The sequence below is a fragment of the Megascapheus bottae genome, chromosome 9 (assembly GCF_031878675.1).
Source record: "Megascapheus bottae isolate mThoBot1 chromosome 9, mThoBot2.hap1, whole genome shotgun sequence".
NCBI classification, from domain to species: Eukaryota; Metazoa; Chordata; class Mammalia; order Rodentia; family Geomyidae; genus Megascapheus; species Megascapheus bottae.
In genome coordinates, this window is record NC_143517.1 from 26,500,847 (window position 1) to 26,526,852 (window position 26,006).

Genomic DNA, 26,006 nt, shown 5'->3' on the forward strand with positions numbered 1-26,006 from the left:
CAAAAGAGCTAAGGAGAGACTTCACAAAAGAAGAGGTAAGAATGGCAAAGATACATCCCTGGACATAAAGGAAATGAAAATAAAACCTGTCTGCAGGTTCCTCAAAAAAGTAAACATAGATCTTCCCTACAACCCAGCCATACCACTCCTGGGCATCTTCCCAGAACATCACAAGCCAGTGTACCATAAGACACTTGTGCACCCATGTTCATTGCCACACGATTCACAATAGCCAATTTATAGAAACAGTCTACATGCCTATAAGAGATAAGTGGATCAAAAAAAATATGGTGCCTATACATATGGAATTTTACACAGCCATTAGAAAGAATAATATTGTCATTTTGAGGGAAATGGAGGATCTAGAACAAATCATGTTATGTGAGGTAGGCCAAGCTCAAGCACATTTTTTTTCTCATGTGCAGAAGCTAGTTCTAATATACACAGGGACATGATAAAATGTACATGTCTCTAGGCATTCACATACAGACCAAAAGAATATTCTTAGGGGAGGAGCATAAAAGTACAACACCTCCATGCCTTTGGTCATATAAAAATATTTATTGAGATGAACTCCAAGAAATGGAAACAAGAGGTTATTTTCTTTTGTTTTGATCTTGTTTATTAGTTTATCAGCCTTTGTGAAGGAAAGGAAGCACAAAAATAGAGGGACAAAAGGTGAACAAATGCATGTTAAAAATGAAAATAAACTATACAACTTGTGGATGGGGACAGGAGGGAGAAAATGGGAAAGAGCAAAAGAAGGCTACCGTTCATAAAGATATGTACTCATTGCCTGACTTTTAGGAAGCAGTAGTCCCTCTGTAATCACCTTTATAATAACAATAAAAAAGTTTTTTAAGTAGAGGGAATAGAGGTACATTAATTCTCCTTGGCTGGTTTATGGACAAAAATGACTGTTTGGACTGATTCCCCTTATGTGGCCCTTCCAAAAATAAGATCTACGTTCACTAAAAATTGAATTGGCCCACCAGCCAATTGGAGGCCACATTGGATCTGTTCTGAACCTGTGCTCCCTGGCTGATGTTGGAGTCATTCCGGAAAGCCAGCAATTATGAATCATGCTGTGCTTCCTGTTTAGAAGCTTACCTTACAAGGCTGAAAACAAATGTGGTCTTTGCTCCAGAACCGGACACTCTGCCTTCAAGAGTGTTCATGACACAATCATCCTAGAAGAGGTAGCTTGAAACAAAGATAGTCTAGAACAACATTTACTTCCCTTTCTCCTCAAAGCCTGTTGGTTAGTCTTCAAGGTGGCTGTGAGAGGCGTTTTAAGTATTTGTAGTGGTAGTGGCACAACATGACCACTCGGGCATGTAGTCGTCGGCTCTCAGCAGACATCTCCTCAAAACCACTTTATTGCCAGGTGCCAGTGGCTCACGAGTCTAATCCTCCTCAGGAGGTCGAGATCTAAGGCTCATAGCTCAAAGCCAGCTGGCGCAGGAAAGTCCATGAGACTCCTTCTTAGTTAACTACCAGAAAGCAGGAAGTAGAGTTATGGCCAAGTCGTAAAACACTAGCCTTGAGCAAAGAAAGTTAAGGGACAGCACCCAGGCCCTGAGTTCAAGCCCCAGTACTGGCACATACACATACACACAAAATGTACTTCGGAATATGTTCCTGATTTTAGCTGAAATGGTTAGCAGTAGCCTTGGCCTTGGATGGGTTTCAGAATATCGTTGACTCGCCGGCTGAGGTTGTTCTGATGAGCTGCATTGTCTAAGAGTCTTTCTTAAAGACCTGCCATATTTGGATCCATTCCACAGGCATGTGGAAAAGCCAATGCAGGAGCTAAAGGAGAAACTCATGTAAGGGTTTATGAGAGGTAAACTCTGATGTTTGTACACTTTGTTCATCTAGTTGGGTCCAAGGTCTTTGGAGATGTGACTGTGGCTTATACTACAAGATGGCCTCACTTGCTACATTGGGAGTCTTGCTAATTCTAGTCAAACCAATGCCTTAACAGACAGATTCAATGGACTTAGGTCTGGCATCTGTGAGTCACCTTCATCAGAGTGCCCAACAGACTGGCAATCTTGTGGAGAATTTCTTTGTGGATCTCTTGTATTTCTGTACATCCTGGATCACTGGTTGTCTTTGATCCAAACTATCTTTTCAAGGATGATTGTCTGGTGAGTATTTTTTAAAGACAGAAATAGTCTTTTTCATGTTTTCATACAGTCTTTTAAAATAGCCAGTGTTTCCTTCTAAGGCAAAATTTAAGTAGGCCTACTGTTTGTTATTGTAATAACCTGGCAAGCTTAGATGCCAAATTGTTTTATGTTTTTGTAAAAATGCTTAACCTGGGGCCAGGAGCTTGGCCTAGTGGTAGAGTCCTTGCCTAGCATGAATGAAGACCTGGATTCAATTCCTCAGGACCAAATACATAGGAAAGCCAGAAGTGGTGCTGTGGGCTCAAGCGGTAGAGCACTAGTCTTGAGGAAAGCCCAAAAGCAGTTCTCAGACCATGAGTTCAGTCCCCAGGACTAGAGGGGAAAAAAAATGCTTAATCTGCTCGACTACCTGTGAGTGGTTTCATCCTTGTGGTTATTGACTATGGACTATGGGTGATGTCATACAGTGACTACCACCTTCATGTGGTGTTTCCCTTTAAAAACTCAGCCCCACTGAAGGTTGGGATTGCTTCCTATCAGCCCAAAGGTGGAGAGTAGCCACTGCATTGCTATTAAAATTGACTCCTAGCTCTGTTCACTGAGTTCTGGTGACTCTATTTCTGGGGGGTTCAGGACCCCCCCCCAATTGGCTGGGCTATTACAATTATAAAAGATTCAGGTGGGCTGGGAGTTTGGCCTAGTGGTAGAGTGCTTGCCTAGCATTCACAAAGACCCAGGTTCGATTCCACATATGTAGGAAAAGCCCCAGGGCTGGCAAAAAAATTTCAGCTGTATTTCTGGCCTTTTGGAAGAAGGAATCTCATGGAAATTCCTTTTGGGTTGGCTTTGCACTGGAATCCTCTGATCTTAGCTTTCTATGTACCTAAAATTACAGGTATAAGTGACTGATACCCATCTTCTTGTCTTTACCTTCTGAGTTTCCCCCTTTCACTTACATATGTATGTATGTATGTATGTATGTATGTATATATATATATATATATTAAATACATGCTTTTTCTAAAGCATAAATTCTTTAGACAATTATGCACTTGTGACTTAAGTATGATTGTTATAGACTCCAAATGTTTTTCATAAAAATTTTTAAACTATTCTGACAGTTATAACTCATGATTTTGTATTTGTTTTTATTTTTCCAAAAGTATCACACTTCCAGTCTTGCCTTCACTGTCTCTTCAGATGCTGCATTTATGAATATAAACCTCCTGTATTAGTCAGTTTTCTAGAATTAATCAGGTTTCTAGCCAGGTGCTGGTGGCTCATGCCTTAGTCCATCCTGACTTCTCAGGAGGCTAAGATCTCAGTATCATGGTTTAAAGACAATGCTGGTAGAAAAGTCCATGGAACTCTTAGCTCCAATTGAGATGTAGCTCGAGTGGTAGAACAACAACCTTGAGGGGAAAATCCAATCAAGAGTTCAAGCACACAAAGAAAGAAGGAGTAAAGAAAGTGTAACTATCTTAGAGTAGTGGGAATGAATTTATACTGTATAATAAGAAATTCCTGGAAGCAAATAAATCAAGGCTAGCAAATGTGGGAAGAGAAGGGAAACTGCTGTGTTCATACAAAAGGACTTCCAAGAGAAATATGGAGGGTTTTTTTTTTTGCACCATTGTAACTAAAAATAGAAGAGGAGAGCCTACTATAATTTTGTGAAGCATTTACAACTACTATAAGCACACAAAATCTTAAGCAAGCTATGAAACAAAGTGATCTTCAGAAAAAACTTCAACTTTCTTAGAAGTTGTATCAAATTTCCTCGGTGGAAGCCCAAGGCTTAGCATAAGAAGATCAGACTTTTGACCTCACTGCTGTTGTACTCATTTACCCAGATGTGTACTTCTCAGCTGACCACACACGAAGCACTTTGAAGAGAGTAGTTTGCAAGTCGCTTTCCAGGCCACAGGGTAAATGTATTCCCAAAGCGCAATGAGTAAGGTATGAATTTTGAATCAGGTGTTGTGTTTGGGGTCTGTCACTGAGACATGTGTCTTGGGTAGAGCTTTTTTTAATGTTTCATGTACATTCTCAGGGCCTCATACTCATTAGGCCCATTCTCTACCACTTGAGCCATGTCGCTAGCTGATAGGGGGGGGGGTTCTTCTTAGCAGAGCGAATACTGTGCCCTACATTTCAGGAGTCATAGAATTCCTAAAAAGAGCAATACATATTTACAAAGTATTTTTCTAACTGTAAAGTTGTCTTACAAAATATGTGAATTTTATTATAATTAAATATTACCCATTATAATTGATCATCAGTATTTAATAATATTATTACGTATGTGTTATAATGATGAATCATTATTGATACTTGACTACTATTATCATTACTATTTGTTTTACCTGTACAAATGTTTCAGCTCAGGACTGTGCTTTCTTGCTTGTTTGGCTAGTGTTGTATCGCTTCACCCATACTCTAGCCCTGTATTTTGCTGATTATTTAGAGGTGGGATTTTTCAGAGTTTTCTGCCCTAGCTTGCTTCAAACCTCAATCTCCCTGGCTCTCGGTCTCTTGAGTAGCTACAACACATGCCTCTTTCTTGCCTTGAAGAATGTCAGTTACCATGTCACTGTATAATAAACTTGGGGTCATATTCTACAGAAAAGGATAATGGAAATAATTCATGAGGTTCTAAACAAACAAGGGCTTCAAGCCAAAAATAGTGATTTATTTTTCTTATAAATTCTACAGTAATACTAAAAAAATACAGCTTTTAATTCAGAAAAATATTTGATTTTACATCAGTAGGGATATGATGGTGGGCAGGTTATTTACTTGTTGTGGGCATTCCATGATGTGACATGTCTAGCTCCAGAAATTCTAGTCTCCCCCTTGTGCTCTCAAATATTTTCTAAACTTTTTTGTAGTGAATATTGGGCACCCAATTGGAGCTCAAAGGCCACCACCTTCTTCTTCCTCCTCCTCCTTCTCCTCCTTCTCCTCTTCCTCCTCCATTGTTAGGCTTGAGCACAGGGCCTGGGTGCTGTCTTTGAGCTCTTTTCCTCAAGGCTAGCACTCTACCACTTTGAGCCTCAGTGCCACTTCCAGTTGTCTGGTGATTGACTGGAGGTAAAAGTCTCATGGACTTCCCTGCCTGGGCTTGCTCTGGACCTCAACTCTTAGATCTTAGCTTCCTGAATAGTTAGGATTACAGATGTGAGCCACTGACACCAGCGAATGGCTTCCATTTCTATTCTCCTGCCATTCAGCATGAAGTACTCATGAGAAATAATGCTATTTTTCCATATCTGTGAGCATCAGGTAAAATTAGAGGAAACAGGATAGAAAAGTCTGGAGTTGTGTTTTATTTTATATTCTTAGGGACAAAAGTAGAACTTTATCAACTGATAATGGTATTTAATTTACCCTATGTTGAGGAAGTGATGTCTACAAGGCTGTTTTTATTTAATATTTAATATGCGATATTTAATCCATGCAGAATTCCATATTAGCTTCTTATTGCTGCTATAACAAAAGATACAATACCTGAATGCAATATAAATTTATTCTCTTGCAGTTTTGAAGATTAGAAGTCTAAAATAGGTCTAAAGCACTGTATTTCTTCTGAAGGCACCAGGCGAGAATGTATTCCTTGGCCTTTTTCAGCTTCTAGAAAATGGCCATCTTTCTCAGCTTTGGGCTCCTGCACCATTCTGACCTCTGCTTCCATCTTGACAGCCCCTCTCATGCTCTTGTTCCCATTTTCCGGTGTAATTACCCTTGTGATGAGTTGGACCCACTCCTATAATCTAAAGCAGTCTCCCCATCTCTTCCAAATCCTTAATCACAATGGCAAAGCCCTGAATTAAAATTGCAAAGTACTTTGTCATGCAAGCTAAAAATTGCAAAAGATTTGGGAAATTAAGACATGGATATCGTTAAAGGGATGTGGTTTTACCATTCTCTTCCCCCGAGCCTATTTTACACATGAGGGAGTTGATGAGAATCACTACACAAACTCTCAAGTAGTGTCTTGTAAATCAGAATCTAGCTCCGACACTCAAGCCCAGATTAAAGCCTCTATCCCTTACCCAGAAGCCCATACCACCTATGAATGCTATGGATACATGTGTTGCTCTTGAAATACTGTGAATGTACTGATTATGGCAACAACATTTGATATGAATCAATTGTGGATTTATTGATACATTGTCTCAAGTATCAGCAGGAATATTTATTACAACTGTCCATCTGAAAGCCTCTAAGAAAAAATTAGGTTAATTGCCAGTGCCTAGCTAGACAGGAGATTGAAATCTGAGGATCAAAGCCAGGTCGGGAGTTTGGCCTAGAAGTAGAGTGCTTGCCTAGGATGTACAAAGACCCAGATTCAATTCCTTGATGTCACATGTACAGAAAAAGCTGGAAGTGATGCTGTAACTCAATTGGCAGAGCACTAGCCTTGAGAAAGCCCAAGGACAGTGCTCAGGTCCTGAGTTTAAGCCCCAGGACTGACCAAAAAAAAGCCAGATGCGAAGGTATGGTTGTATAAGTGCAACAGCTAAGGAAGAATTCAAGACCCTGAGTTCAAGACCTACTAATGACACCAAAGAGAGAGGGGGTAGGGCAGGTGTTTGGCCTAGTGGTAGAGTGCTTGCCTAGCATGCACAAAGACCCGGGTTTGAATCCTCAGTACCACATACATAGAAAAAAGCCAGAAGTGGTGTTGTGGCGTAAGTGGCAGAGTGCTATCCTTGAGGAAAAAGCCCAAGGACAGTGCTCAGGCCCTGAGTTCAAGCAAGCCCCAGGACGAGGTGGATGGGGTGGGGAAATCTTTCTTTGGTAAAAGTGGGACAGTACATGTTACAGGAATGAACAACTGTAGAGCCTCAGGAAAAGAAAAATGGAAACTAGCACAGAGCAAGAGAAAAGAAGAGAAGGAGAATGGAGAGCTGGTGGATGTGAAAGAAAATTCCCCTGGATATCTTGCTTATCAGTGAGAATAAAGCAGAACCATATGAATCCTCTTTTGAGGCCTTCATTGATTCTTTTTTTATTTAGAAGGAGCTAGAATGAGATGCTTTTAGACAATCTTGTCCTAGGGTTGATGTCTCTTATTACTGCTAATGCAAGTAGCTGGCTTCCCTCCTGCTGATCTCTGACTACAGTTAGACTGAGAATAGCTTTGGAGAAAGTAAAGGAAAGAGAAAAGGAAGGGAAATAAAGATGTAAGAGGAGGGGGAGGGAGGGAGAAGGGAAAGAGGGAGAAAAGGAGATAATGGAAGGAAGGAAGGAAGGAAGAAAGGAAGGAAAGAACAAATGAAAGAGAAGTGAAAAGGAGGGTCCATCTGTTGTGCATTATTTCCTCATTTATTTGAATTTGAAGCTTCAGTGTATCTGTGGCTTTCATTCTCACTCCTCTCATGCTTGTGGCATAGAAGATAATTAATGTGTTGCTTTTAGCTTGAGCATGACATTTCTGTTTATATACATCCCATACTGCAGCTCTTACTCATGACTCAATAAAGTTATATATGCCTGGTATGGGTTCTGCTTAGCTCCTCATAGAGTTCAATAGGTATAATATATTATCCATAGGAAAACAGCGAAGGGTTGTCACAAATAGCTTTACTGGGATGATTACCTCGTATATCTTGCCAGATCTTAAATGTCCACCTTTCAATCCTCCATAGGATGAGGATAAAGTGCTCCAGAAGTACCAGCTCATGGTCTACTGCCTTTACTTGATTTCCTGGGAGAAGACAGATGTGTATTTGTGTCTGTACCAGTAACTGGAAAGCATGCTTACACCAGTAAGCATCTTCTGCATACTAAACTCAGTGAGTGACAAGCAAAAGTGTTATCTTTCCTCTATGCCTCCCTGCTTCAAGTCAGAGAGCTGATAACTAACTCATGAAAGCTTTGGGGCCTTTCTGCTGACAAAAAATAACAAGCAATGGAAATTTAACAGCAATGAAAATTGAAGGCTACATTATTGCTCTTCTGTTTGCTATCATCTGGTCCAGGAAAACATGCCAATCCGAACAACACTGCAGTCCTCCAAGTGGATTCAATTCACCCAAGGCTATTGGATATCAAGAAGACATGCCTTCTTCAAATTGAGGACATTTGGCCCTCCTATTACTTCCAAGAGGTAACCAGGGAGAGGTGCTCCATCAATTGACAACCATTTTGAACATGAGCCCTATCATATACGCTAGACCTGTGCATTCATTATTTGATTGAAGAGAATAATAGCCCAGTTTTCTTATGTGTCTGTGTGTCTGAGAATGGAAGCCAGAGCTTTGTACGTGATAGGCAAGTACTCTACCACTGTGCCCAGCCTTCCAAACTTCAGTTTTTGATGAATTGTCGAAGCTTTGCTAGTCTTTAGTTATAAAGAGAGCCATCTTAAGGTATCATATTATGCACACTTGAACTCCTCTTGAGCAGGAGGAAGAAAGCACCCCTCTCTGCCTTGTCCCCAGTATCTAGTGAGGGCCTCAGTGCATGACATCTGTATCTGTCTAAGATTAACTTCTACTCTTCCTCTCTGGATCCTATTACTTTAGCCTAAGTGAAAGAGGCACCAGAGCAGGAAAGGAAAGGAGCAGAAGATGGTGGAAAATGGTCACATATGTGAGGTCACATGCCATGTACTCTCCTTGCATTATCCACTTATCTTCACCATAGTCCTGGGAGCAAGTACTCCATTGTCTCATTTTATGGAGCTAGGAAAGATAGGCACTTCAGAAAGGCTAAGGAGCAGGTTCAGCTAGCAATTGGAAAGTACTGGCCAGGAGCTCAGGCTCATCTCTTTCCCTCCATGTACTTTAATTGCTCTGCTATGTATTTTTTTTTTGCCAGTCCTGGGCTTGAGCTCAGGGCCTGAGCACTGTCCTTGGACTTTCTCAAGGCTAGAGCTCTACCACTTGAGCAATACACCACTTCCGGCTTTTTCTATATATGTGGTACCAAGGAATCGAACCCGGGTCTTCATGCATGCTTGGCAAGCACTTTAACCACTAGGCCAAACTCCCGGCCCCTGCTATGTATTTTTTGTTATTGCATTATACTAGAGCGTAGTAACAGACTTACTACCAGTACATGCTCTTAAAACATGCTTTATTAGTAAATGCCCACACAAATCCTATTTATTATGATTGTCGTCACTGTGCGCTGCCAACACAAGATACCATAGACTGAATTGCTAACACAGCAGACACTTATGACAGATCTAGAAGGTGAAAGTCCAAGTCCAGCTCACTGGCTGACTCACTGACTGATAAACTCAGCTCCTAGGGAGTAGAAGGCTGTCTTCTGTCTGTCTCTCAGACTGAACCCAGGACCTCCAGCATGCAAGACCAGCATTCTACCATTGAGCTACATCATTAGATCTGTGTGTCTTCTTATAGGACACTAATTCTATCATGAAGGCTCCACTTCTTCACCTAGTTGTCTCCCAGAGGTCCACATCTGTCCCACTGAGGGATAGGTCATTAGTAAATGAACGTTGTGAGGCCATACCCCATTCATAACTATCATGGAGAAAGAGAACTATTTAACAAGAGATGTTTGTGTTCTCATCACGTTGAAATTACTTCGTTGTATATGTTCTCATCTATGAGTTTATTATTAAATATTATCTTAAATATTACAAATGTGAATTTGTTTTCTAGGGTGACCACATGCTCAGGATTCCTCAGTACAGTACTTGACATGTCTATTATCCTAACAAAATGCCCTTATACCCTCAAAAGTTCTCTGGCTTAGGACAAGGTGTGTAGCTTAGTGGCAGCGTGCCTGCTAGCCCTGGCTTTGTCCAACCAGCAGCATAGAAACAACATTTTCTCATTTAGATGATTGATAAAGTATCAATACTTTTAAAAATATATTTGTAGATTAGAATTTTTTGATAATTTTGATGGCAGGGATAGATATATATGTTTGTTTACATTTTTTGAACATATCTTAAATATATATTTATGAGTAAGTCTTTATAGTCAGCATTTTTTTTGATTGAGGGTTGAAGCTAAGGCCTCACACATTACTCAAGAGCTCTACCACACTGACCTACACCCCCAACTACAACCCCAGCCATACTGCCAACTGTAAGCCTATGATTAAACAAATATGGACAAAAGTTGATTTTTTTTAGGTTCAGTAGCCTTTCTTTCACACACAAAGTATCATTCATGAAAGAATGATTTGTTTCTTTTTTTTTTTTTTGTCAGTCCATGAGACTTGAACTCTGGGCCTGGGCATTGTCCCTGAGCTCTTCAGCTCAAGGCTATCACCCTAACCCTTGAGCTATAGCCCTCACTTCCAGTTTTCCAGTGGCTAACTTGAGATAAGAGTCTCATGGACTTCAGTGCCTGGGATGGCTTTGAACCTCAATCCTCATATATCAGCCTCCTGAGTAGCTAATATTACAGGCATGAATCACCGTCCCCCCCTCCCGCCAATGATTTGCTTCTTTTTAATGTACAATATTGGATTGTTGAATAGTTGTAAATGAAAAGCTATGCAAATTGAACTGCTACAGCCTAAATGCTTTTGAATAGATGAAGAGGATGTGTTATACTAAAGAACTAGAGAGATCTGGTCAGGAAGTGCTTCCTTGCAAACGAATCATGAATGGCTCTACTTTCCTTCTGTGCAAAGGCAAGTGTTTTATATAGGCTAAAAGAATCTCATTAAATAGTTTTATTATGCATAAAGCAAGGAACATGACAGAACTCCCTAGAAAGTTATCCTAGGCATGAATTTTAAAATATGTTAAGAATTGCTAGGTGCCAGCAGCTTATATTGTAATACTAGCTACTCACAAGGCTGAGATCTGAGAGCTGGAGTTTGATGCAAGACTGGGCAAGAAAGTCCACGAGACTCTCATTGCCAATACAGTACTAAAACAGCAGCAACAAACAAAACAAAAACCAGAAGTGGAGCTATGGCTTAAATGGTAGCACCCAGGCCCTGAGTTCAAGCCCCATCACACACACACACACACACACACACACACACACACACACACACACACACACACACACAGTAAAAGTAAAGAGTCCAGAACCTTGATGGAGATTATGGAAGTAAAGAGTATATTGAAGAAACTTAAATGGAATTTACAGTCTCCCATGAACTTATCTGGCCCAGGCAGTCATTTATGAACTCTCGATTGAATGTCCCCTGCATATAAGCCAGAATTGGAGGACTTAGACAGAACAAACATTGCAGCCTCCGCTTCACAAAAGACACAACAGTGTGGCCACTGCATATAGGCCAGGTTTACTTTGATAAAATTAAGAAATTCTGCTTAAACTAAAGTGGAGCTGTGGCTCAAGTGGTAGAGTGCCAACCCTGAGTGAAAGAGCTAAGGGACAGTACCCAGGCCCTGGGTTCAAGCCTCAGTAATGGCATGAAAGAAAAAAAAATCCTGCTTTAAGTATACATATTCTCATTACTCAGGAATGTATCTTTCCACTCTGACCACAGAATTCTCTCCACAAGTTCTTAGCAATAAATGAAGATGTCTTTGGCACAATTTTTCACTTGGACATTTTCTGTGCTTAGAGGCTTAACATAACATGGAGAAACTGTTCAATCTTCAGCATCGCTCAAAGCTTCAGGTCTTTGAAATGAGTCTGTAGAGATAATTGATTTAGTCATTCCAACAAAATGAAAAAACGTAACACAGGATGCACAGCATTAAAATGTTGGGAAAATCCAGGCCCTGGTGGCTCGATCCCAGCTATTCAGGAGCTTGAGATCTGAGGATCCCAGTTCAAAGCTAGCCCAGTCATGAAAGTTTGTGATTCTCATCTCCAGCACTGTGGCTCAAAGTTGTAGAGCACTAATCTTGAGCTGAAGAACTCAGGGACAGTGGCCCAAGACCAGAGGTCAAACCCCACGACTGATCATACAGTAAATAAATAGGGCTGGGAGTTGGCCTACTTAGTTAGTGGTAGAGTGCTTGCCTAGCATGCATGAAGACCGGAGTTTGATTCCTCCGTACCACATACATAGAAAAAGCTGGAAATGGTGCAGTGGCTCAAGTGGTAGAGTGCTAGCCTTGAGAAAGCCCTAGAACAGTGCTCAGGCCCTGAGTTCAAACCCCAGGACTAGAAAATAAATAAATAATAAAATAAGATGTTGGGCTGGGAGTTTGGCCTACTGGTAGACTGCTTGCCTAGCATGCACAAGGACCCAGGTTCGATTCCTCAGTACCACATACACAGAAAAAAAGCCAGAAGTGGTGCTGAGGCTCATGTGGTAGAGCTATAGTCTTGAGAAAGTCCAAGGACAGTGCTCAGGCCCTGAGCTCAAGCCCAGGACTGGCAAAAAAAAAAAAAAAAGATGTTGGGAATACTTTTTCCTTAGAATATCCACTGTGTTCTTACCTGAATAGCAACTATTAGTATTCTTGCCATAAACTTGCTGTAGCTTAGCTTGCAAACAAATTAAGAATAATTACTGTGGTTTGAGTGGACCATCTGAAAAATTCAAATGCTAGCCGGAGGAGGTGGCTCATGCCTGTAATCCTAGCTTCTCAGTAGGCTGAGATCTGAGGATCAAGGTTCAAAGCCAGCCTAGGCGCAAAAAGAACAAAAAGACTGGAGATTCTTCCTCCAATTAACCTCTAGAGAATGGGAAGAGGGGCTTGGCTCAAGGGTAGGGGGGTAGCCTTGAGCTAAAGAGCTCAGGGACAGGGTCTAGGCCAAGTTCAAACCCCATGACCCACCAAAAAAAAATCAAATGCTACTGATTTGATAGTAATAAGATTAGGCAGAGTGTTTAAGGACTGGGCCTTGGAGTTCTTCCCTCTCTGATGGGATTAAAGTTTTCATAAAGGAGGCTTCCTAAGCTATTTGGCCAGTTGCCCTTAGACCTTGTATCATGGGAGAAACACAAGAGGAAGGCCTTCAATAGATCAAATGCTGCTGCCTTCCCAGCCCTCAAAACTGAGAAATAAATTTCCGTTCTTTACAAATTACCAGACTTAGGCATTTGCTACAGTAAACACAAAACCATCAGTTTTCCCCTTCCCACATTATTGTATAAATAACATAGGACCATTTCATTAATAGCCACTAGCATTTAAAAAAGAAGGTACTGAGCTGGGACTGCAGCTCACTGGTAGAGGGCTTACCTAGCATGTGTGAGACCCAAGCATTGACACCTAGCACTGTAAAAAAAAAAAGATGAGATACAAATAAAATACATAATTTTATACAACCTGTTTTCACACTAAGTTATGAATAGTTTACAGTAATGCATTTACTCAAGTATATTACAAGTTAGATAATCTTTTAACAATAAAAATATGTAATTGAGTTTTCCTGAACATGAAAAGCAGTCACTTTCACCTATTTCTGGAGTGCATAGCATGTCTGAAAGCAATGTCTGACAAAACAAGCCAAGGAGAGTGCTCAGGCCTTGAATTCAAGCCCCAGAACTTGCAAAAAGGAGGAGGGGGAGGAGAAGAAGCAGCCAGGCCAGGTGGCTCTTACCTGTAATCCTAGCTACTCAGGAGGCTGAGATCTGAGAATCAAGGTTCAAAGCCAGTCTGGGCACTATAGAACATGAGACTCCTCACTAATTAATCTCTTGAAAATGGGAAGTGGGGCTGTGGCTCAAGGGGTAAGGCAGTAGCCTTGAGCTGGAGAGCTCAGGGCCAGTGCCCAGGTCAAGTTATGACCCACCAAAGAAAAGAAGAAGAGGAAGAAGAGGAGGAGGAGGAATGCTACAGAATAGCATTTCTTCACAAAGAATGTCCTGCTGTAACAGTGAGGGAGAGAAGCGAGGGATAATGTGAGGCCTTTGGCAGGAGTCACCCTGAACATTTGGCCAATTGGGGGTGACATCAGTCAATTTGGGAGAAATTAGGGGAGACTCAGTTTTGAGAAACAGAGAAAAGGAGAAAATGAACAGACTTGGGTATGACCTTGGACATGGCACGTGTGTGTCTGGGTTTTCTGGGAGATGAGAGGACTGTCATGTTTGGGGATACGGATTGAGATGTCATCAACATATGGATTTCACTTAAAGCTGGATGAGGCTACCTGGAAAGGAAGATGAGCACAGAAGAGCAGAGGCAGTGTTTGAGCCATGGACTTTCCACACTGAGAAGAAGGGAACTGCCTGCCCTGTCAGTGTTGCTGACAGGAAGAAGACTAGGACTAAATATTGCCTCTAGAATTTTCCAAGTGGCAATAGCAATCTTGAAAAGGTCCAAGACCTAACTCTAGACAAAAATCAAAAGAAGAGGTGTTGGTGGCTCATGCCTATAATCATTGTGACTCAGGAGGATAAGATCTGAGGATCCTGGTTCGAAGCCAACCCAGGTAGGAAAGTCTGTGAGACTCATATCCAATTAACTACCAAAAAGTCAAAAGCAGAGCTGTGGCATAAGTGGTAAAGCACCAGTGTTGAGTGGAAAAGCTAAGGGACAGTGCCCAGGCCTTGCATTCAAGCCCCAGTACTAACACACATTGCATACACATACAGATACACGCACATGAAAGACCCTATCCAAAAATTAACTAAGAACAAAAAGGGGGAATGCGGAGTTCGCAGGTTGTGTTTGTTCTATGGCGTGGGCAGGCCCTGCCAGCTCACATTCTATGATGGGCTTTCACTGCCAGACCCCCAGTGCTCCCTCTCAACATCCTGTTTCCTCCTATGTTCTCCAAAACTTGTGCTTCCAAGATCGGACTGTTTTTCCCGGCTGTCTGTTTAACCCAGTCCAGACTCATTTATAAAACACCTAGGGATGGTGTGGAGCGGGCTAGAGAGGGAGGAGAGGGTAAGGGAGAAAGGAAGAAGGGAGAATTACAGGGAGGGGAAAAGAGTGTTTGGATGCAGCAGTACATTCTCAGATGTGGTTCACAGGCATTACTAGGTGATCCTCATCCCACAGAGAACAGATACTGTTGGATGGGGGGGGCGGATTTTCTGGGAGTTGGCTGTACATTCTTCATCTTTTCTTGACCTAGGCTTTTGCCCTTGCATTCAGGCATCCATTTGGGTTGAACTGCGCATGCTCATGTTAGAGCCGTCCCTGGCCACTTGTGTAGATGCTGAACTACTGTCCTAGGGTTGGGTTAGTGGGCAACTGGGGTCAGGGAGGACAGTGCTTGAGAAAGTCCTAGTTTTCTCAAGGCAGTTCTATGGTGCCAGCATGTTTTCTGGCTGAGCTGGATGGAGGTTTATCTTCTACAGAGATGGCAGGGCAGGTGTTCTTTCTCTGTCAGCCCTAACTAGAAGCAATGACCTGCTGGGTAATTATTGGCAGAGAAGAGCATTCAGGCCAATTGTTCTTCCAATCTTCCCAAGTTTTATTGCTTTTGACAAGTGCTTGTTAGATTTTCAACTGGGTTATGAATAATGGCTTCATGTAACAAGTCCCCTCATTTATCTGCCTTGGGGCCCATTCTGTGGGGATTATGTTGAAAGAAATCTCAAGAAATACCATTGGGAAAGTGGAGTTGTGGGTAGTAGGGTGCTAGCCCTGAGCAAAAGAAGTTCACGGATGAAATGAGACCCTGAGTTCAAACCACGAGACTTTCACAAAGAAGGAGAGGAAAGAGAAGGAGGAGAGGAAGAAGAGGGAGAGAGAGGAAGAGGAGGAAGAGAAAGAGAGGAGGAGGAGAAGAAGAAGGAGGAGAAAGGAGAAGGAGAAGCAGAAGAGGAAGAGGAGGAGGAAGAAGAGGAGGAGGAGGAGGAACTAGTGCTACTATTGGGAGCAGGGTATTCTATAAATGGTTTACTAAAAACAATTTTTTTTTAAAATGAGGGTCAATGGCTCATGTCTATAATTGAAGAATTGAGACCTATAGGATCATGGTTCAAAGCCAGCCTAGGCAGAAAAGTACTTGAGTCTTGATGTCTCTGTGGCTCTGAGGTCTCTTTCTTTGATGATTTGAGACTTGGGAAGTGTGACATGTCTTCCAAAGCACCTCACAAAATCTGACAAGACCTGAATGCAAATTAGACATTTTAGTAAGAAATAACACTTGATATATTTGACCTCTCCTGTGTTTGAAATTTAAGATTCATTTTAAAAAATGAAAATAATGATATGTCTTGTCCTGAATCACTGCAGTTAACAATTTTCACATGGATGAGTTCCATGATTTTTTTTTTTCCCCCATGCTTAATTGCTCATTAAGATGGTTACCTTGGCAACGGCTACATCAAATGATGGCTTTTACAACTCTGACCTACAGAGAACCTTCTTAATGTAACTCAATAGCTTCAAGTAAAGCCTGATGTCTTTCCAAGCTAATAATTTTTTTATATTTTAAGTAAAAAATTTGCTAACCAGGTATGAAATTCTCAAAATGATGGTCATGAAATGCATGATATATAATTACTTTGTTACAGCTAGGTCGGCATCTTTTGTGAATTGTGATATAATGTCCATGGTGTTTGATCTGATAACTTCTGAACAACAGAAGAAAGAGTGTTGGTGATATTGACTTGTATGATTCCCATTTCAGTAAGTATGCTTTCAATAAGACGATTCCATTTCATTAAATATTTGGTTTGTCAATATCACTGTTAGGTTTTTGAGACACAAAACTGAGTAAACAAAATTGACCACTTTCTGGGTGGAAATCAAGACTTTATGTATGTTGTAATATTTTTTCAAATAAATCTTCTATAAAGCGAGGCCAAAAAAAAAAAACCCTGAGTAAACACAGTGAACATCTTAAGAGGTCTGCAATCAGTAAGAAGCACTCTAGGTCAGTAAATGAGAAAGAACACCTGTATTGCCAGACATGCTGGCTCATGTCTATAATCCTAATTACTCAATAGGGTGAGATCTAAAGATTCCCATTAGAAGCCAGGCGGGGGCATAAAGGTCTGTCAGACTCTTATCTTCAATTATCCAGCAAAATACCACAAGGGGAGGTGTGACTCAAGTAGTAGAGTTCCAGCCTTAAGTGAAAAAAAGACAGTGCCAAGGGCCTGAATACAAGCCTCAACACATACATCCGCGCATGCGTGTGTGTGTGTGCGCGCGCGCGCGCGCGCGCGCGCGCACACACACACACACACACACACACACACACACAAAGTACTTTTGTTCCAGGTGCTTGCTGGTGGTTCACAGCCATAATCCTGGCTACTCCAGTGACTCTGAGATCTGAGGATTGAGTTTCAAAGCCAGCCTGCACACACACACACAAGTCCCAAAACTTTATCTCCAATTAACCAGGAAAAAGATGAAGTCAGAGGCATGGCTCGAGTAGTAGTGCACCTTGAGCAAAAAAGCCAAGTAAGAGCAAGAGGCACATACACACACAGGTGCTTTTGCTTGAAAGATTTCAACTACATTTATAACAACCAGTAGCTTCCTAATCAGTTCATGATAAACTAGTCGTGCCATGTCTACTTTATACATCTGAAAACACAGACAATAGACTAGAGGAAACATTGTGGATATAAGTACAAGCATAGGAGCTATTTATTTCCCCTGAGCAGTAATTCCCCATTTTGCTCTGGGTAAGGTCCTGATCTTTTATGTGCCTCACTTTTGCACTGTACGATGGTGGAAGATCATAAAGAGACACTCTGCGAAGTGACATGGCTGGGAACAGTGGTGTAGGTCTATATTCCCAGCACTCCAGAAGCTAGCAGGTCACAAGATTGGCATTTAGAGACAGTCAGGGCAACATACTCTCCCAAAAAGAAACAAGAAGAAAGCAACTTTTATTTCCTTTTTCTTTTCTCTCTTTGTTTTTATGCTTCAGGGTTTAAATTCAGATAATTACTCACCTGGTGCCCTATCATTTAAACCACATCTCCAGCCTGGCTTTTTGCTGATTGCATTGGAGATACATGGAGTGTCATGGACTTTTCTGCCTAGACTGGCTTAGAACCATCATCATTTGGATTTCAGTTTCCTGGGTAGCTAGTATGATAGGTAGCCTAGCAAAAGAAACTTTCCATGCAAATATCATTTTTTCCCAGCCCTGGGGCTAGAACTCAGGACCTTTGGCTTTCTCAAGGCTATTGTGCTCTACCACTTGAGCCACAGCACCACTTCCAGCTTTTTCTATATATGTAGTACCAAAGAATCAAACCTGGGTATTCATGCATGCTATGCAAGCACTCTACCAGTAGTCCAATCTCCAGGCCCACAAATATCTTTTAAATACAGATTTGGAATCAGTATTCCAAGGAGAGAGAAGCCTCAGGTTTTGCATGGTCCACAAGCTCTAGAGACACCAGCATTGCTGTCACAGACCACACATCACACTCGTGCACCAGGGTTTTGAAGCCTTTTGAACAGTGACATGCTGTGCATTGAGTAAACTTGATCATTCACACCATTGGGGGACAGTAATAAAATTTTTCTCCTTGTCTATCAGCTATTTTATGACCTTGCTAACACCTAAATAATCACCTACTACATGCTGCATTCATGAGGCAATGTGCCTATGGATCTTTGGTTTTTCCCTTATAAGAGCTCTCAGTGTAGCTCTGCACACTGTCCTTGGATTGTTTTTGGGTTTTTTTGTTGTTGTTTTTTTGCCAGTCCTGGGCCTTGAACTCAGAGCCTGAGCACTGTCCTTGGGCTTTCTCAGCTTTCTCAAGGCTAGAGCTCTACCACTTAAGCCACAGCACCATTTATGGCTTTTTCTATGTATACGTGGTACTGAGGAATCGAACCTAGGTCTTTGTGCATGCTAGGTAAGCACTCTACCACTAGACCAAACTCGCGGTCCCTGGATTGAAGTTTTTTAAAGCCGTATCAAATCCCTCAAGCTTTGTGTAAGAGGAGACATTTGAAAAATCATTGTTGGATAGAATATCTAGATTCTCTAATCCTTCTAGAATTGCCATTGCTGTTGCAATTCAGTTTCACTTTAATATCATGTGCCAAGTCAGTAGGTCAAGAATGTAGCCATTGTGTTCTGAAATCCAACCTATTATGGCCTAATTGCATAGTCTAACACAAGACAGACTAAGCCACTGCCTACTTCCTTCTTCCTGGGTGGCTCAGCCTAGCAGTTGGCATGCTCACAGTGCCCTCTGCTGTCCAGGAGTGTCCTGCTGCAGGTCTAATCATCAGCTCTGCAAACCCAGCACCTGGAAAGGGCCAGAATTTGCTTACCAGGTTAAACCTGTCTCCACAAGAGAGAGGGCCACAGTCCTGGAGCTGCCCTGGTGGAAGGTAAATTACTGGAAGCCCCACATAGAGCAGACCAGGATCGCCATAGAACTGAAGAAACCTGGTTACCTTGGACAGTAAGTATGCATTCACCAGGGGAAAAAAAAAAGCTGCATTGTACTTATAAACTGATTTATCAAATTGAAACTCTTGTACAACTATATAAAGGCAATCTAAAAAACAAACAAACAAATGATCAACAACAAAAACTACTCCGGAGCTGGGTACTGTGGGCTCACACTTGTAATCCTAGCTACTCAGGAGGCCGAGATCTGAGGCCGGCAGTGGGAATCCAGCTCCAGTGACTTGTATCTCCAATTAACCAGCAAGATGCCGAAAATGGAGGTGGGGGCTCAAATGATGTGATTCCAGCCTTGATTGAAAGAGCTTGAAACCATCTCTGAAAACAAAAGTTTTAAAGTGGGGGAAAGTTGCACAGAGGATCAAAAAGGGAAGCGGCATTCCTTTGTAAGTGCTCTTTTGTATTGTGAGGCTCGGGGTGAGCTGGCAGTGCGGGGCCAGTGAAGTGGAGAAGAATGGCCCAGAGGGCCCGACCCCCCTCACTTCAGTATTGTGAATTTATTAAACTTCATTGGAGGAAAAGATGGCTGTGAGGGGAACCTGGGTTAGACCAGAGTTTGGAGGTACAAGAAGGAGGGGCGTTCTGGATCCTCAGCTACCAATGGAACTTAAGCTGTACAAAAATGCTACTGGGAGAGCCAGGCAAATATGTTGTGCAGCTTTGATCATTTTTTTAGTTTTGTATCAGACTAGTTTAATATGTCATAAATATGAAAGAGCTGTTAATGATAAATCATGTATATGTATAAAGGCACATATATGTGATATATCTGATGTATTGGTATATATATGTGATATGCGTATATATCATAATCAAAATCATATATATGGTTTGAGTTGTAGTTTAAGAATGAGTGATAGTATGTTGTAATAAAAATTTGTGGGTGGGGATGTAAGGAAAAAAACTGGAAGTGAAAGAAGGGGTGACATTGTCCAAAAAAAAATGACATTCTACCCGATTTATGGAAGTAATGTTCTGTACATCTCCTTTATAATAACAGTAAAACAAATTTTAAAAGTATCTTCTCATGATTGCAAAAGTGGCTCATGACTGTCGTCCTAGCTCCTCAAGAGGCTTAGATCTGAGGATCATGGTTTGAAGCCAGCCTGGGCAGAAAAGTCTCTCTGTAAGGTTCTTATCTCCAATTAACCACTCAAGAACCAGAAATGGTGCTCTGGTTCAAAGTGATAGAGTGCTAAGCCTCGAGCAAAACAGCTCTGGGACAGCATCCAAGCCCTGAGTCTGAGCTCCACAACCATAAAAAAGAAAAGAAAAGAAAAGTACTGTGGTACATTTTATATATATTTCATGTAGGATCTGGTGCTTTTACTGTGGAAGTCTATTTTGAATAAGCATTTCAATCAATTCAATACGATTTAGATGAAAAAAATCAGATATTTTTTTTTATCATCCTAGGATAGTAAAATCTGAGTGGTGCAATGATAGGACAGTATTTAAGTACAGGAAACCAGAAAAGCCAGGAAGGAAAATGATTTGCCCACAGGGTGAGAGTGGCGAATAAAAAAGACTCTGTACTTGCTGAATTCTTAAACCTCCCATCCACCCCTGCCTGGCCTCATGGGAAATGATTTGCAAGATTTGCCTCTGTCCAGATCTTCCTCAGAGCTCCATTAGTGGGTGGGGCAGAAAGAACACTGCAGAGGAAATGAGAAATAAAGCCGAGCTCACCAGAAGCTGTGTCCTGGGACAGTACTAGGGGAGCTGGAAGGACTTAGTTATCAGTGGGGTGCGGTATGGGGAAGGAGGCAACACCCTCTGGGGACAGGCTTAATTTGCAGCACCAGTTCAGCACCCTGCTGCATTCCAGAATTGTCCCCAGACTGCCAGGCTGTCCTTTCCTTCGAGGAATATGAAAGTTTGTCTTCCAGGGAAAATGGTCAGTACTCAGGGAAGCTCCTTCTCTGTCCAGGTGTCAAACCTGTCAGTGATGGTGGCTCCTAACCGGTGCTCTCTGTTAACGGTGCCCTGATCTCTACAAAGCTCAACAGGTCCAGACCTATGTCAAGGCCCTTGTTCTTACTTAGCATCAGGCCTGCTGTCTGCAGCCGATGCCCCTGCCAAGGCGGAATGTCATGAATGTCTGTGGTTCCACATCCTCCCTGGGATGCGCTGAGTGTCGCAGCGCCCCCTGTCGGCAGTTGGAGAAGACCCTGCCTGCCTCATGCTGGAAAACCTGGAAGCATTTTGAAGGCTTCCATTTGATTATTTTTGATGCTGGGGATAGAGCCCAGGGTTTTAGACCAGAGTTAAGCAGGGGAACTATCACTGAGCTACATCTTCAGTCCCAATCTGATTTATGAAAATTGTTCTTTAACTTTGAATATGATTTTCACAAAAATCTCTTTAATGATTCTCTTTTACTTAAAACCTTTTCAATTACAGATTTTTTTCATTTCCTATTTTTCTGGACCTTCCTGCTGTAATTTTCTATTTCTTTATTTTAAAAAAGTATCCCTTGCCAGATGACAATGGCTTTTTCTATTACAAAACCCTGTATCCTTTAGCTGCATCTATGAGAATAGTTTGTTCATATCTAATTTTCTGTTCCCTTCCCACCAGAACTTCATAATCGAAATTACTTCCACTAAAATTGCACTCCTTTCTCTTACAGCCTTGGAATCAAGATGCTTGGCTTATATTTCCTTCTGTTTAAAAACCACATGAGTCTCTTCCTGCATCTCTTGGGTCACACTGATCTGATTTCATCTGTGTGTGTCACCTCATAGTTTATGATAATCAGAGGAAGGACCACGTAAGCATCTGAACAGGCTGGGGATAACAATTTTCCTGAGAGGAAATTAACATCACTTTTGTAGAAAGGTATTTAAAAAAAAACCCAGTGAAATGCAAAAGGGAAGACAAGATTTTAAAAATATGCTTTCTCTTTAGAAATTCAAATGGTAATGTATGGACAGATGGAAAGCCAAGGGCATCATCAGTTAGAGAATTATTCAAAACCATGGCTGTGCAAGGTGTCCCCCCCCCCCCGCAAAAACTGCAGCTTTTCCATGTTGGAGATTAGAACAATGAACAGTCTTTCTAGACCATTGTATTTTGGTGTCTCTAATTAAGGGATAATTAAAGGACTTATTTCATTGCACATCTGATTTTTCAAATGTTTCTGAATTTCTCCAAATCTGTTTTAACTTTTTACTAAATAAATCTCAACCAACTCAAACCATATACACACTCTAAGCTTTATATATGCCACTACTCAGGGTTAAAAAAAAAGACTTTGTCAACTGAAGTGTAAAGGCAAACATGTACATAGTACTCATGCCTGTAATCCTAGCTACTCAGGAGGCTGAGCTCTCAGGATCATAATTCAAAGCCAGCCAGAGCAGGAAAGTCTATGAGACACTTACCTCCAAGTAATCAGTAAAAAGCTAGATGTGGAGGTATGGTTCAAGTGATAGAGCACCAGCCTTGAGGAGAAAAAGGTAGGGAACAGATCCAAGCTCTAAGTTCAAGCCCCAGTATTTACATACACACATAGCACAAAAATGAACGTGCTTATGGATTTGTGATTACAGGAAGTCTGCAGAACAAGCACCAAATATACACAACACCTTAGATGGCACAGCTGCATTTCTGGTGATACCAGAGCTTACTGCTCATTAGTTTGTTTTTGCAGTTCTAGAGTCTGAATCTAGTGCCTTGTATCTCTGTCCATGTATGTATGCTCTAAAATGTGTTCTAAGATGCCAAGGTAAGCACCTGTCATAATAAAACTTTTGCTTAATAATCAAAAGAATGGAGGCCAGGCACTGGTGTTTCATGTGGGTAATCCTAGCTACTCAAGAGGCTGAGATCCAAGGACTGAGGTTTGAAGTCAGCTGGGGTAAGAAAGTCCATAAGACTCATCGCCAATTAACCACTAGAAAACCAGAAGTCTGGAAGTGGAGCAGTGGCTCAAAGTGGAAGAGCCTTAGCCTTGAGTGAAAAAGCTCAGTGAGAGTGCCCAGGCCCTGAGTTCAAGCCTCAAAATTGACCAAAAAAAAAAATGGAATGAGGGAAGGAATGACATTGTCCATAAAGAAATGCACTCTTCACCTGACTCGGGTAACGGTAACCCTTCTATTTATCACCTTTATAATAACAATAAGTTTTTTCAAAGTCATGAAAGGAATGAGGCAGTTTGTCATACTGGTGTATTAAAGCAAACTGATCTATCTCTCATGTTCCTCTGTCTCCCTTCCTCCATCCCACATGTGTATCTTGTGCTTCTGCCTTAATGATTTCATTGTTTGCATTTATCCAAATGCACTTATCCTCAAATTATTCCATTCCAAGTCTTCCCACATGGCTGAATAGCACCTGGCATCCAGGCCTGGTGGCTCAAGCCTCGAATCCTAGCTACTCAGGAGGCTGAGATCTGGGGATCACTTCAAAGGCAGCTGGGGCACTAAAATCCGAGAGACTCTTATCTTCAATTAACTACCAGAAAACTGGAAGTGTGCTGTGGCTCAAGGGGTAGAGCAATAGCCTTGAGCTGAAAAGCTCAGGGACAGTGCTCAGGCCAAGTCCTATGGCTGACAAAAAAAAATCTACTGGTTTAGCACTGTTTGCCACCAACGCTAGCTAAATAAATGAGATGTCTCATTGAAGCCTATCATCATGGTCCCACTCAAATTTCTGTGTTGATCAAGATAATGAGTTGTTAGCCCTGATTATAAAAAGTAAAAGCCATAGTTATTTGTAAGCATTCTAAGTATCTTGGGACAGGTAGAGGGCCTCACAAGAAAGCACGCCCAGATTCGGGTGCCAGTGGCTGAGGTCTATAACCCTAAACTACTTAGGAGGCTGAGATCTGAAGATCCCAGACAGAATCCATTTCAGGAAGAAAAGTATGGGAGCCTACAATTCATGAGCAAAAAGCCTGAAGTAGAGCTGTTACTCAAGTGGTAGAGCACTAGCCTTCAGTCAAAAAACTAAGGGAGAGTGGTAGACCCTGAGTTCAGGTCTTGCTTTGGGAAGGAAAGCAGCCCACAGGGAGCAAGGCTGGAGCACAGAGCAAAGGAGGGGTCTTCGCTGGCTACTCTCCTGTCCCTCAGGCAACGACACACTTCAGGCCTGTGCATTGCTGATGCATTTCCTCTTGTGTTTGGTTTTGTTGCATTGCGTTGTGTTTTGTTTTTCTGACTCTTGAGAAGAGCCAGCTTTGTCGGTTGGCTGGCAGCTGGGCTTGTCAAATTGAGCAATTTCACTCTGATTTTCTCTACCTTGTAGGATGCATAGTTATTCATTGTTGCTAAGAGAACTACTGTAACTTCAAGACGCCATTGGAACTGAGTAGTGGAGCTATGCTGCCATTGCTAGCTGGGAGCCTGTTCCTGTCTTTGGAGGAGGAAAGCCCCAGGGAGTGAAGAAACCACCCTTTCCGGCTTCCGAGGGGAGTTAGTGAGCCATAGGCAGTGTGGGCCCACAAGGGGCTCTGACAATACCAGGAGGAGCCTGGGACATGCTGAAGAGATGGCAACATCCTATTGCCCTCTGATACAGAGGCTACCTCTTCCTCCAGGGAAGGACCTGTGAGTCCCCTCCACTCAGTCCTAGGCAGCTGTTTCTCACATGCCTCTTCCCACCTTCCTGGGATACTGTAAACGCCCAAGGAAATCCACATCCCCTAGAATCCTGAGATTCATGGAACGAAATAATTGTAACCCTAGCTACTCAGAAGCCCAAGCAGAAAAGTCCATGAGACTCTTATCTCCAATGAAGCACCAGAAAACTAGAAGTGGTGCTGTGGCTCAAGTGGTAGTGTGCTAGTCTTGAGCTGAAGAGATAAAAGGCCGTGTCCAGGCCCAGAGTTCAAGTCTCACAACTTACATACTCCGAGAGAGAGACGGGAGGGGGGGGGGACGACGGCGGAGATAGTGTACTAGTACTGGGGCTTGAACTTAAGGCCTTGAGCTCTCATTTGTTCTTTTCTTAAGGCTGGCAATCTAATACTTGAGCCACAACTCCACTTCAAGTGATTTTTTTCCCCCTTATTAATTGGAGATGAGAGTCTCTGAAGGCCAGGCAGTGGTGGCTCACACCTGTAATTTTAGTGACTTAGGAGGCAGAAATATCTGTGGGATTTTTATCTCCAATTAACTACCAAAAAAGCCTAAAGTGGAACTGTGCTTTAAATGATAGAGCACAACCCTTGAGCAAAAAGCTAAGGGACAATGCCTAGGTCCTGAGTTTAAGTACCAGTAGCAGCACACACACACACACACACACACACACACACACACACACAGCTTCAGATCAAAGGCTTTCTGACCTTAGTCCATTTTTGAAGCCATGGTTACCCTGGCTGGAATTCTGTGGTTGTGGTGACGGTCACTCAATAGGTGGCACTCTTTGCCAAAACACTGTCATCCTTCATACCGCAGTTGTCACCACAGATAAATCATTAGACTGTAGCCAGGGGAGGAGCAGTCACTCTGGCTGTTCTGCAACCTCCCCCACCTCCCTCCGTGCACTGGGTCTCTTCCTGCTGAGTTCTCACCACATTTAGAACTTGAGCCAGTGCTCAACTGCCTGGAACTGTGGAAGACATGTTCTAAGCCAGCTCAGTCAGGAAAATCTGTGAGACTCTTATCTCCAGTTAACCACTAAGAAGCTGAAAGCTAAG